The sequence below is a fragment of the Pezoporus occidentalis genome, unplaced genomic scaffold, assembly GCF_034315485.1.
Source record: "Pezoporus occidentalis ecotype Australia unplaced genomic scaffold, CSIRO_AGI_Poc_V1 ctg19, whole genome shotgun sequence".
Classification (NCBI taxonomy): Eukaryota; Metazoa; Chordata; class Aves; order Psittaciformes; family Psittacidae; genus Pezoporus; species Pezoporus occidentalis.
This window is the reverse complement of record NW_026913748.1, coordinates 6726976-6740100: the sequence shown is the minus strand read 5'-3', so window position 1 is coordinate 6740100 and position 13125 is coordinate 6726976. Positions and strand designations below refer to the sequence as shown.

The following is a 13125-nucleotide window of genomic DNA, read 5'->3' as shown; positions in this document are numbered from 1 at the left end:
TATGGAATACCTCTTTGGTCAGTTTGGGTCAGGTGTCCTGTCTCTGCTTCCTCCTGGCCTCCCCTCCTCCCTGGCAGAGCATGAGGCTCACAAAGTCCTTGGCCAAACCTAAACATCACTATCAGCTCTGTTCCCAAGCTGAAAGTCAAAACACTGCACTGCACCAGCTACCAAGAAGGGGAAAAATGAGTGCTACTGCTGAACCCAGGACAACAGGGTAGAAAAAAACCCTATATTGATAGTAATTACTGATACTGCCCGATATAGCTGGAATTTTATTGCAGAAGTTAAAGTTGCATCAAGAATGAGCAGAAAGCAGATAACTGGAAAAATACAGTTAAAGCAACAGCTATACATGTTTTTTCCAGAGAGTTTCTGTCAGATGCTTATTTTCAAATTGGATAAACATTTCCCTACAGTTTATGATGTCCACACTCTTCTGTTGTTGACCTAATGTGGCCACTCAGAAGAAGCACAAATCATCTGCAACCATCTAGTCAACATTAACTGTGTTTGAACATAAGGTATAAGAACTCCATGAAAAACAGAGCCCTTCTTGTTTCCACATTAGCCATGTAAATGAGTAGCTTGGATACATATGTTTGTGTGCCTTAAGGCATAACCTGTTGCACAAAGCTGAACTTGCACAATTTAAATGATTCCAACATCGAAAGTGACATAAGAGCAATTATGTACTCATCTCCCAGCAGTCAGACCAACACTGAAAGGGAAAAAGAAAAGAACTGTGCTTAAGCAAGAGGAAACTAGCCTAAAAGAACAAAAATTGAGAGATAAAAGACTCTAGGAAGAAAAAAAGTTGGTTTTAGTACTAACTTGAGTATTGTATATGAGGGCACTGTTAATAATTGCCACTTACTTCTAATAATAATACACCTCCAATGCCTTATACTTCATGCTTTACATCAGTTCCTCTTGTCTTGATTTAATGTTGTAATATTTAACAGCATCCTTTAAGGACAAAATCCTGATAGATTCTTGTTCTGAACTGTTTGACAAAAGTTCTGAAAACAACTGAGATGTTAATTCAGAACGTGTTAAAACAGGTTAAAAGGGAAGGCATTTTCTACTTGAAACTGAATCTGTTTACAGCAGTAATAGCAGTTTTGTAACTTGATGAAGTACTAACACGGTGTCACTCATTGCTTGTAATACAGGTTTATGACATACTGTACAAGAGATGGCAGAACCTCAACCAGTTACTTTAGGATTAATAGAGATAATAAAGACATCAAATTTAAGTAGTCATGTTCTGCTTTTGTAATTACAAAATACCTTACTAGTTACTCTACTGTGTGCAAGTCAGTTGCCCAATTCAGTCCAGAAAGTGGCTTCCATAAATTGAAGGTGAGCTTTTTACCAGGCCTCCCATCATTCCAAAAATGTGAGGATTTACAAGAAATCTTTCACACAGTAAACAGTCTTGCAAGTTAAGCACCATTTCTGTTTGCAACATACATAAATCTGAATTAAAAAGTAAAAAACTGACTTCTATAGCTTAAAATAAGCCTAACTGAACGGAAGATTATGGGCAGAAATCTTCTCTATCCAATGGCAATTAATATATATATATTCCATTTTAAAATTTAAAAAGAAGTAACTATAGAAATATTGAGTTAAAATTACCTATTTTCATGGAAGAAAATATTACTTCTGCATTTTTGTAGTAAAGTCCCCTATTCATGAAGTTCTAATTGAGGTGATAGGATATTCAGAAAATGAAAGTGCTCAGCAGGAAAACCTTATCACACCTTTTCAGTTATATACAGGCTTATAAAGGCCATATTGACCCTTCCTGTTATTGGTGCACTACTAAAATTAGTTCTTCCACTCACAGATTATTAATAAAACTAACTGACAGAGTTGTTTAATCACAAAGAAATACACATCAATTGTGCTGAACTGCTGAAGCTCAATGTCCTCCAAGAAAAGGTGTCAAAAATGAAAGATACCATCCTTCAACCCTAACCTGTGCATGTGACAGAGTTCTTATGAATATATGTCTGAAGGGTTCACAGCACCTAATATATCCAATTATTTTTTGAAGTAGGTGGTGATTTTGCTTTCTCATAGTTAACACAGAGTACAACAATTCTCCAGGATCTCAAACTACAGTAACCACTAACCACACAATTTTGAATAATCATCTCTCTAACCCAATTTACTGGTTTGGAAACATTTTACAATATGCATTTATTGATGGAAATAACATGTATGCTCCCAAGTGTTTAAATGTTTAATTCATCATCATTTAGACTCCTTCAAAGGCTCAAGTGCTAGAAGCTGTACAAACATGACTACATACCCAACAGCCTTTTATTTTGCAGCAGCAGTGCTGTTTAGAAGATCCTCAGATAGTTCCTACTTGTCACGTGCTGGCTGGTTTCACAAACCAGTTTTGGTGTGTGTGAACTCGATAGAAATCAGAGGAAACTAATCCAGAAGCTAACCAAAAAAAAAAAACCAAATTAAAAAAGGCCAGCTTGGACAGAGACTTGGCCAGGTGGCAGGGGGTTGGAAGTAGATGATCTTCAGGTCCTTTCCAACCCTAACAATTCTATGATTCTATGTTTCTATAAGCTCTGCTCCAGGTGCAAATCACTAACACACCCCAGTCCCCAACGGAGAAATAAAGAACTGAATTAAGTATCAATCCTTCAGATAGTATAAATCACATGTGTGCGGAATGTTACCTGCAACAGACCAGAATAAACCTAGTGAATTAATGATTTCTTCCACAAGTTCCCTGTCTTTCAGAGTAAAGAAGTCTGACATGAACCACTCTAAACAGTTAATTAGCAAAAAAGTGATGCTAAATATGAATGAATGACAGTTCTCACACAGTCAAAAAAAGAGACAGACCTCAGACCTCTTAAAGTCATACAGATTTGAGCTGATTCAGCCAAATGGAAAGAACGAGAGGGATGATTTCTGAATAAGTACACACTAAACTGATTCTGCTTTGAGAACACTGCATGCAGTTTTAGCAGGCTGGTCTTGAATGCATTCCCAGCCTTTGCGAAGAGAAAAAGTAAAAGCTTTTCCTGGATAGAAATGATAACTTGGAACCTTCTTTAAATAGCAAACATTAGATTTTGAATCTTGCTTCTAGGACAGGGAAAAGAGAACTTAACAGAAGTATGACCCAATTTGTTCAACTGTTATATGTTAAGTGCAAATTTTAAAGTTAAATTGTAAACCTATTTAAAGACTTTAAAAAGCTCAGAAACATAAGATATCGTAATAGTAGTTACACTGTATACTATTTCCAACCGAAATGGCTTAGATTGTGGAACTACTAGTAAGATCTCACTAGCACAACCGTAAAAAGTGTTACAAACCCTAACCCGAGGACACACAGTAGTACCCACGCTTCCTTCAACTGTTTGGTCAAGTATATGCACAGAGGTTCTCATGAATCATGACCAAAACTTTTCTTACTGTCAAAATGATCTGCTAGTTCAAATCGTAATTAATTCAGTGTTAAGAAAAGTTTGGACGAACTCATTTTATTGCAAGGTGGAGTTTTTTGGGGTTCCCCCTGAAAATAAATTATTGCAGATAATTCAATTCTTTGGAACCTCCCAGACATGGTGAAGTGATCGGAAGGCCCAAACACGCTTTGCAAAGAGGATTACAAAATGGATGACTTCTTCATCCATAAAAATGTACTGCCTTGTACATATATATCGCACTATTTACTTTCTTGCAGGAAAGTATACCTATGCTTCCTTAGAAAGGTCCCTCCTCTGAGTAACTAGGCTCACAGATCTATTAAAACAGTTACACATTAACAGGCTCACAATCATATGGTCAAACCTGATCGATGAAACACTGTCTGACGGAGAGAGCCTTAAAAATCATCCTCCAAATCAAAGCTGCCACAGACAAAATAATTTGACTTTACTCAAGTGATATAAAGGCTGATGAAGACTGGGGAATTCCTTTACCCTAAAAAAAAAGAACACCTATGGTTGTGGGCCTTTTGTACAATTCCTCTGGACAAATCTCCACAAGCAAGTACATCTGCTAAAATTAATACATAGACACACAGAAAAACGAAGATTTCACAAAAAAAATACATATTTGTTCTCCTAATGTAAAACATACAAAGACTGTCATACTTGGCCAGATCAAAGAATTATCTACATTTTAACCACTGCCCTCTCCTCCCAAAGTCCTTCTCTCCCTCCTCATCAGGATTACTTAGTAGCAGGAATCAGAAAGACACTAAAATGGTCATGTTTAACTATGCTCTACCTAGTAAACACAACACTGTCATTTGTACTCCTAAACCAAACAGAGATGAGTAACTAATCCCTGAACAATCTGATTCTCCACATTTTCCAGTTGAGGAAAATAAGGAAGTTACTTCCTAAGTCTCCAGTGCAGGGCACAGCGTTTCCTAACAACCAAAATAAAAGCCTTTACTATGCTTGCTCTTTCTGCCCATTTCCTTTCTCTAGGATTATTCTGGGATTCATCGGTTCACCTATTAGCACTAATCCTCAACCTAAAGCTTTTAGCTTTTGTCATCCTCTCTATAGATGTACTTCTCTCATCCAGTAAAGAATTACTGAAACCTCTTGCCATAGAAACCAAAACCACTTCCAGGAACTTTACATGTATATTTCTAGTTGATGCAAAATCCAGACCAATAATGAAGTGTTACTTACTGAGGGATTTCTTGTTGATCAGATAAACAACTATGTCCACTAAGACTTGCAGGAAACAAACCCTAACCTAAAAACACACAGGAGCAAATCTTATCCAACACACTCCTGTTTCTCTTTTTAAGTCTACACTGCAGCTATGAGACCATCTTTTCCTCATGTAGAAGAGAAAAACCTCACAGTTACTTTTCATTTGTGTGCATGAGATGTACTTTCCAGTTCCTGAAAAGCAGAAAAAGTAATTTCATTTTGTAGCATGCTGGCAAGAAAGCAACAGAAACCTTCAATCATAACATCTAGCTCAACTGAAAGGATCTAGACTCAGTTGCAAAAGTGTGACCACTCTTTAAAGACAGTGTCCTTCTCATCTATCTATTGCTTCTTTATGGATTGTCTTTGGACAATTAGCATCTTCTGCAGTAAAGCTTTAATTCTGAGCAGGTTGGTGTTTCTTAGTTGTGCTCCTTTTCACATTTATAGCATTTCCAGTAAGAGTTTTAGAGCTTTGGTATAAAGCCCTGAGTCCTCTAGCAAATCAAATGTTTAATATTAAATGTTTCCATCTCTCAAAAGAGATGAAACCATAAGAGTAAGCCTCATGGAGGCTTACAGTTGTGAGATCAGACGCTGGCATAGGCTGTGTTGGTATCTTGCCTCTCTAATGAGGAAAGCTCCAGTGATCTCAGATTACTTTGTTGCTTGCCGTTTTGTTTCTGTTCATCTGAGAACTGATATTCACCTATAGTGTGGGAAGTCTAACCAATATTCCAATAGTAAAATAAGAAAAATAATGAAAAAGAAAGGTTTGTTTGCTCACAGCAAGACAGGAGTTCTATTATAGGACACACCACTGTCTCCAGTGTCAGGACTTCCTGGTCCAAACTAACCCAAGTCTACCAATAGGTTAAGCCTGAAATGAGCATTCTTGCACTTAAAGGTCCTCAAAGACATGTTACAATATGAACGCATGTTCAGAAAGCTTTTCCCTCCCCTCAGTCAAAAATAAGTATTTGTCATCTGAGACATGATTCCACAAAAACAGACCCTTAGCTCAAGACAATTTTGTACCTCCTGCAGGGGAAAAAGGTATGCAAGCCTCATCACACTACATTACAAAGGAAGGATTTGCTTCACCTACACACACACACACACACACACACCCCCCAGGAGTAATCAACTACTGTGAAATAACCATATCCTGTACAAACTACCTGAAGAAAAATCAGGTTTTCATCTAAAAATGGTTGTAGTTCATGTGCTGCTTTGATTTAATCTTAGAAACAAGTGACAGCAGTATTGAAGGAAATGCATGACCCTGTATTCTTTGGAAGCCATATCAACTTATAATTAGAAGACCATCTGTTCTCAAGATTTAACAACTCAAGGTAGCTGGTACCTGGTCATCTGACAAGAAGGATCAAAAAAACCCATAAACTCAATGTCAAGCATACTTTCTCTTGTAGAAGGCCTGCAACTGTGAATCACTTAAACAGCAAGAGTATTTAGCGAAGTGCCTACTCCTCAATAGTGCTGCTCACAAGGATACAATGATGATGTAGTATATACTGGCCATAAAAAAAATAAAACCATACTTAGCTTTGATACAAATACTGGTGAGGGTTAGGTAATTCTGGACTACCATTTATTTGTTTTTCCAAACCTAGGCTGTCTCCCAGTTTCCCGCCCCAGCACACTAGAGCAGGGATGTGAAATGAGAGGAAAAGAAGGGAAGAAGCAGGAAAGGCTACCACTGTAGAAACAGAAACGCACAGCAGCACAATACAGAACCCGGTAACAATGCAGAAATCATACAGCAACAGGTGGTAAACAAAGCACCTTTAAAAAAAGGTAAAATTTGTTCTCCACCTCTCTGCTGTATTTGCAGAGCACTGCAAAAGATGTTATATTGGACAGCTGATCTCTACCCCCTTCTCCTTCCCCTCAACAAAAAGTGTATTGTCGTTGTGTTATGTATGAGAGTAGAAATGCCATCACCCCCTGGTGTTGTTCTATGTGCTTGCACTGAACTGCTCAAGATCATTAGGAAACTACATACTGCCTTTAAATTCCTTTTGATGTATGGAGTCAAACTCAGGAAGAATCTAACTGCCTCTAAACAACTGCTCACCATTGCTGGCTTATAGCATTTATTTTCCAAATTAGCAACAAAGATAATTAGATATTAAAAGCAATCCATATAGGAACCGCAGGCAGCATAGAGCAGCAAAGACTAAGTAATTTTTCCCAGTTTCAAGGGGATCCTGAACCAGTAACCCCTACTCAGGGAAGAGCAAAACTTGAGTCATTTAAATACCATATATATTTGAGTCATTTAAATATCAATAGGAAAAAAATGGTAGTACATGAATGAAAAATTTAAAGAATTAAAAGCTTGCAACAGCCATCAAAACCTTAGGTTTACCAAGAATAATACATGACTTAGCATTCCAGTTTACAAACGAAGTTACCAAAATTAAACTGAAGAAGCCAGTCACATGGTATTTATTCCCGTAACTGTTACACATAAGTTTAAAACCTCCGATTTCTAATGCAATGATCACTAGATGCCCTCTTAACAGCATTCTATGCCAGTATTTTGCCACCTGATCATGCTCATTTCAATGAGCACACACACAAAAAGACTTTTAATGCTTTGGGGGGGTGGGGAAGAGAGGTGAGGGAGGATGTTGTGGTGTGTTGGGCTTTTGTTGGTTTTTTTTTAATAATCCAGTATCTTCCAAGGGTGAATTCATAAGAACTTTTTAATGGAGGTCAACTGACAAACATTCAAATTATCATGAGATCTCTTCAAATACTGATCTAGATGTTGATAATGACTCCTTCCATTGATTCTTTCTTTTCCTTATGGTTTAAATGTGAATACTGATTCTGCAATTGCAATACATTCTGTATATTGGTATGCTCCAATTTTTCCCAATCAGTACAGAAGTTTTTGGTATTTAGTCCAGGTTATAAATAGGAAAAAAAATAGCATAGTTCCCTCAGGATAAATAAAGGAGAACAGACTGATATTCTTTGGAAGCAAAAGTGACTATACAAAATACAATATAACAATAGGGCACGACTGATTTACAACAAGTATTTCAATAATAAAAAGAATGATCACTAAATCAAGGGGGTTTCTGGTGATTTACTAGGACCTCTAAGTTAGAATAGAGCTTTACAAAAATTGATCATTGCAACCTGCTTCTCAAGGCTACTAACAGAACCAGAAAACCTACTCCTGCTTTGCAGTCCAACGTACAACTACTGCAAGCACTAAGTAAATCACTTAGATATAACAACTAATATTCACACAGAAGGAAACCAACTATGCCTTTGCACCTGTATTGTTTTCCACTACAAAAAGTGACTCTGCTCTTTCTGACTCTGCTTCTCTTCCTTCTACTTAATACCACGAAAAGACATGAGAATACTACATTTGGTATTAGATTAGCTATAGTATCAGTACAAGACCATTGCTAAAATGAACTATAATTCAGGAGTACCTCTGTGTTATTGCTATCAACATTATTAATAAGATCACTAAGCAACTAAAAGGAAGCCTGCTCCAAACCAGAGCCTTACAGTTTCAAGATAAATAGTTCACACTTGAGGGAACACTCAAGGGACAAAGTTAGAAACTAAAACCACCAGAATTACAACAATGTCAAGAGACAAATGTCTTCAAGAGAAATACAGCAACGCAGACAAGACTTCTCAGTAATATACATACTGAATGGTGGAATAATAAACTGCAACCCTAGTTAGGAGCATAATGTCTGAATAGTCTGAACACACAGCGGACAAAAAAAAACAAAACAAAACAAAAAAAATCCCACCCCAAAACAGACAAACAAACAAACAAACAAGGCAGGTATTTCAAACTGTCCAGAATTTAAAGTAATCCTTCCACCAGCTTAACGGCAAAAGGCACAGTTAAACTACAGAAGTTCAACGGTACCACTGACATCACCCATTTTACTAGAAGCTGCTTTCAAGTTGGTAGTATTCCCCTTGTTTGTTTAATGGATCAAGTAGAGACCAGCTGTTCAGCCTATGCTACAGTTCAAATCAAATCAAGGTATTAGATTTTACTTCAACAGGAAACATGGGAGAAAAAATGTACTGGGGAACCTAGATAAACACAAAAAGTCTGATTTTATTTCCTTATACAATTGCAGACAGAACACGGAATATCAGGCACTCTTGAGGAGATGAGTTGTTCTGAAAGAGAATTATAATTTCATGCTGCATGTGAAGACAGAATGAACCTTAAAGCCAGCATTCTAGAAAGTCGACAGACATCTGCCACTGAAAGAATTATTTAAGTGTAATGCTGTGGGATACAGAGAATGCCTTTAAACCACTGACTGTAGAAACGCATATTGCACAACTAAACATCCATAATGGGAGAAAGTTTAGTTTTCTATCAACAACTAACCAGATCAGGAATGGTACTAATAATAGAATGATACAGTACTAAGGAAAATAATTTTTTTTTTAATTTAATTAAATCAATGGAGAAGTGAGAATTAATCTGATTTTCAGAGAAACAATGTATGCATTAGAAACTCAGCCAGTCTCAAGAGCAGCACCGAATGCATTTAAGAGGCTAACAAATGGACACCTATATTTCGAAAAGCAAGATGCTCATTCCACACTATTATGCAAAGGAGAGATCTTCTGACTCTGGAGAACAGTAACAAAATGCTGGAGTACACCTATCATACTTCTCCATCACAATAAGGTAGAATGTTCTTCAGGTGCTTACCCCAAACAAGGTGAAATTCCTTTCAGAAATGTTTTCTTGGTTAAACTCTCTCACTCAGATATCCAAGGCCTCTAGCCACAAAAAGACCACAGAAACAGATCAAAGTAAAAAGATGTTTTTAGCAGTACTACATTATTTCAGCTGAAACATAAATTGGATCTTAAACACAGATCAGTCAAATATGGGAAATTTCAATGCAGGGTGTCAGACATCAAATTTGCACTGCACTACTTATTCTAACAGACAATCACCTTGGTATAAGCAAATTTCAACATGGAGGAGTTCCTTTGTTCTCAAGCTCCACAGAGTCCATGTCCAATTCTTAGGGAAATTATTTCTATCGAAATACAAAAAATACCCACTGTCTTTCCTTCCCTCTTCTGGCTTCTAAGGAAGAGGTTTCCAAGGAAACCTTAAACCACACACACTAAAAAAATAATAAATATTACTTTTCAACTCAAAAAAAAACATAGTTCCTACTAAAGCATGCTGAGGAGAGGGATACCATGCCAAAACCAAGCTCCTATTCATTGGCACCATCAATTCCTCCTTGGATATTATGCAGGGGTTTGTTAACCTTCGAGAAATCACTTGCACTGTCCTTTTAGCTTCTTGCAAAGTATAACTCGGAAACTAATCCACACAGCACTGAAATCTATTGTATTTTTCCAAGAACCTATGTTAATTACAGGAATACTTTCCATGTTTAGTTTTGAGCTTTTCAAAATAAGATGACAGTAACATTCCCCATTTATGAAAAGAAAGTATTTTCTGGCTCTTCAAGATCAGTAACAGAAAATGAAAATAAAGGAGCATATGCTACACCCCACAGCTGTAGTATTTGCTCAGAGTAGCTGAGGAATGAAGCTGTGCTGCACCACAGCTGGTGAATATACCACAACTCAGCAAGTCTAAAGCACTATCAATCCAAGCGAAAGCTGTATGGGGGCATGTGCATGATATTGTCAGTATTATATCCAAAATATCCCTGCTACCCCTGGCCTAAGACGACAACCAAAGAGAGATGTAATTGCTTCAGGACAGGTAGCATGCTCTTTAGTCTCCTCTGATCTTCACTGGATCCAGAAAACTTCTTGGAAACCAGTAAGCAATATGTCAATAATTGTGATTTATTTACACACATTCTTAAGAAATGGGAAAGAAAACCCAGACACCCGAGCATTTTTCACAAGAGGCTGTGGTAGCAATCAATCAGAGGTCACATCTTCACATATTTTTTAACAATTTTTAACAACTTTTAACAATCTTTTAACAGCTTCCAAAATCAAGAGGCAATTTAATCATTCAAAGTTGAGGTGACAAGAACAGCAATAAAAAACAAAACCAAAAACAAACAATCAGGGACAATGAAGTGTGCAGAGGAATAAAGAGCCAAGACCACAGCAAACAGATTGAGATAACTACCAGATAACAGCGTGAGTCAGCCAGCATCTTGACTCCATGAGTTGAGTCAATTTTTAACAATGCATTTGGCCTTAGCTAAATTTAATACAAAGCACAAGTTCTGCACATGTGGGAAGTCTTTATTAAAAGTGATTTGCTAAAATACTTGGTTTTAGATCTAAAACATAAGTTCCTGCAATTATACTGGAACTCATTTTATGGGGAGGCTGGAAGGATAATGAAGAGATTTTTCTGGTCCCCAAACAGATCAGAGAAATCCCTTGTTCAGTCTCTAAACAGAGAAGTCTGTTTAATTACAGCAAATCCTATTAAACTGATCTTCCTTATAAAGGGCTGAAGTGACCAACTCCAAAAGGCTACAAAAGACACAATGGATTCAGAATTTAATTAGGACATACTGTTAGCTAGCTATAATCTATTAATTAGCATTCTTAGTTTTTACAGCTCACTGCAATAATACCCTTTTCCTTTTAAATTGCACCCTTCTTTTTTGGGCCAAAGTTATACAATTCTACCAGTGTGGTAGTAATTACAGTGATTGCTTAGAGAACAGCAGCCTGGAAATATCTGTAAATGTTTAATTAGGGGATAAAGGAAAGACAAGGAAAAAAAGAAATCAGATAGAGGAATCACTGTTCTCCAATCTATGTGTTCCATAACCACTTAATCCATTCTAAACCATACATTCATTGCATTTTTCTTGCAAGATTTCCACAGCATCCTAAAATGTCAAAACTGATTTCAGAATGTTACTATAGTCTAAGATATTACATTTGGCATGAAAACAGAACCTAAAAATGAAAAAAACCTTGAGAATTAAAATACTGACCTGCAGCTGAAATACAACGAGTATCCGAAACTTGAGTGAATGATGTTTCATGTATTCATTATACTGGTACTATACCATTATAACTAAAATTTTCACCAGATTACTCCCTCTGACAAAATCCTACTTTCATAATAAAAGTATTTAGCTTTAGGTTTTCTTCACTCCAAGAAGATACATGCAAATGAGTGCAAAATATCACACATATTAACAAATAAATTCTCTATTGTGATACTTACCATTCAGTAAGAATACAACTATAAAATGACACAAGTTTATTAAATTATTTCATACTAACTCAAGAAAAGCAACTAACTTTCTTCAACTCAGTTCTTTAAGATGTGAAAAGAAAATCACAGACAGCTTCAGTGTAGCAGATTATCACTAACCAAAAGGAATCTACTATTTAAGAGGTCACCTGAAAGTAGAGTGTAACATGTCAAGTACTACCACTGCTGTTTTTGCCCTCCAGCAGTTTCCCTCTTCCACCTTTTAGAGCAAATCTTGAAAAAGTGCTGCCTAAAATAGCAAGTATACCTTAAGAGCTTCAAGAACATGATCATGCTTGAACTATGGAAACTATTTAATTAAACTTTTTTAGATATTTAAAAACCTCAAGAGGGAAAGTAATTTTATCACAGTGAAAGCTGACTTAATTTCAGGAAACTTTGGAGTTGGACTCTGAGCCTGCATAATGTCAACTGAGTGATGAGGTTTCTTACTGGAGAGTCCAGAGAGATGACTAACTCACATTTGTTGAGAAACAACTAAACAGGAGGACACTAACTCGGGAGACAACTAGTTACTTCCAGATTAAACTAGCAAAACATTCTAGGTGGGAAACATTTTTAAAAAGCTTTTAATAAATACAGCTGAGTACAAAGAGACCTCAATTTTAATCTACCTCTCAGAATTATTCTAATTTAGGGATGCTTTTAAGAGGGACAAAAGAAGTAGACAGCCAAGATCCTCTGATCTTTTGCCTATTCCCTAAGTAGCCAGACCACTACAAAAAAAAAAAAAAAGGGTAGGGTGCTTTATGATAGTTGCATAACAAGAATCGCACAGCCTGTGACAAAAGATCAGATGTACAGGTATTAAACAGTGTTACTTAAGTATAGCCAAGAACACAATTTATATTTGTTTGTGAAAACTGAAGCTCTGTAGGTTTTAACTGGAGTTCTAAAAGACCAGTGTAATGTGAACTTTGTTTTACTGGCAATCTGTCAACATTCAGCAACAGTTCAGTTGTATTTGGGGTCAATGCTCCAAGGAACGCTGCAAGAGGTAAGCACTATAGAAATATTAATTATGAGCAGGGTAAAATACATCCAAAAGTAAACTGAGTGGTTAGCATCAATTCTAGGAAAAATAACACAACACACAGGAGAACTGAGTGCTCAAGAAGT

The 13125-nt window shown here is 36.7% G+C and overlaps 1 protein-coding gene across 11 annotated transcripts in view; it reads right to left on the bottom strand.

Moving 5' to 3' along the window:
* The window catches only part of ERC1 (ELKS/RAB6-interacting/CAST family member 1), a 296380-nt gene that overhangs the window by 271054 nt on the left and 12201 nt on the right, over positions 1-13125 (bottom strand). The gene's annotated exons all lie outside the window — the stretch shown is intronic.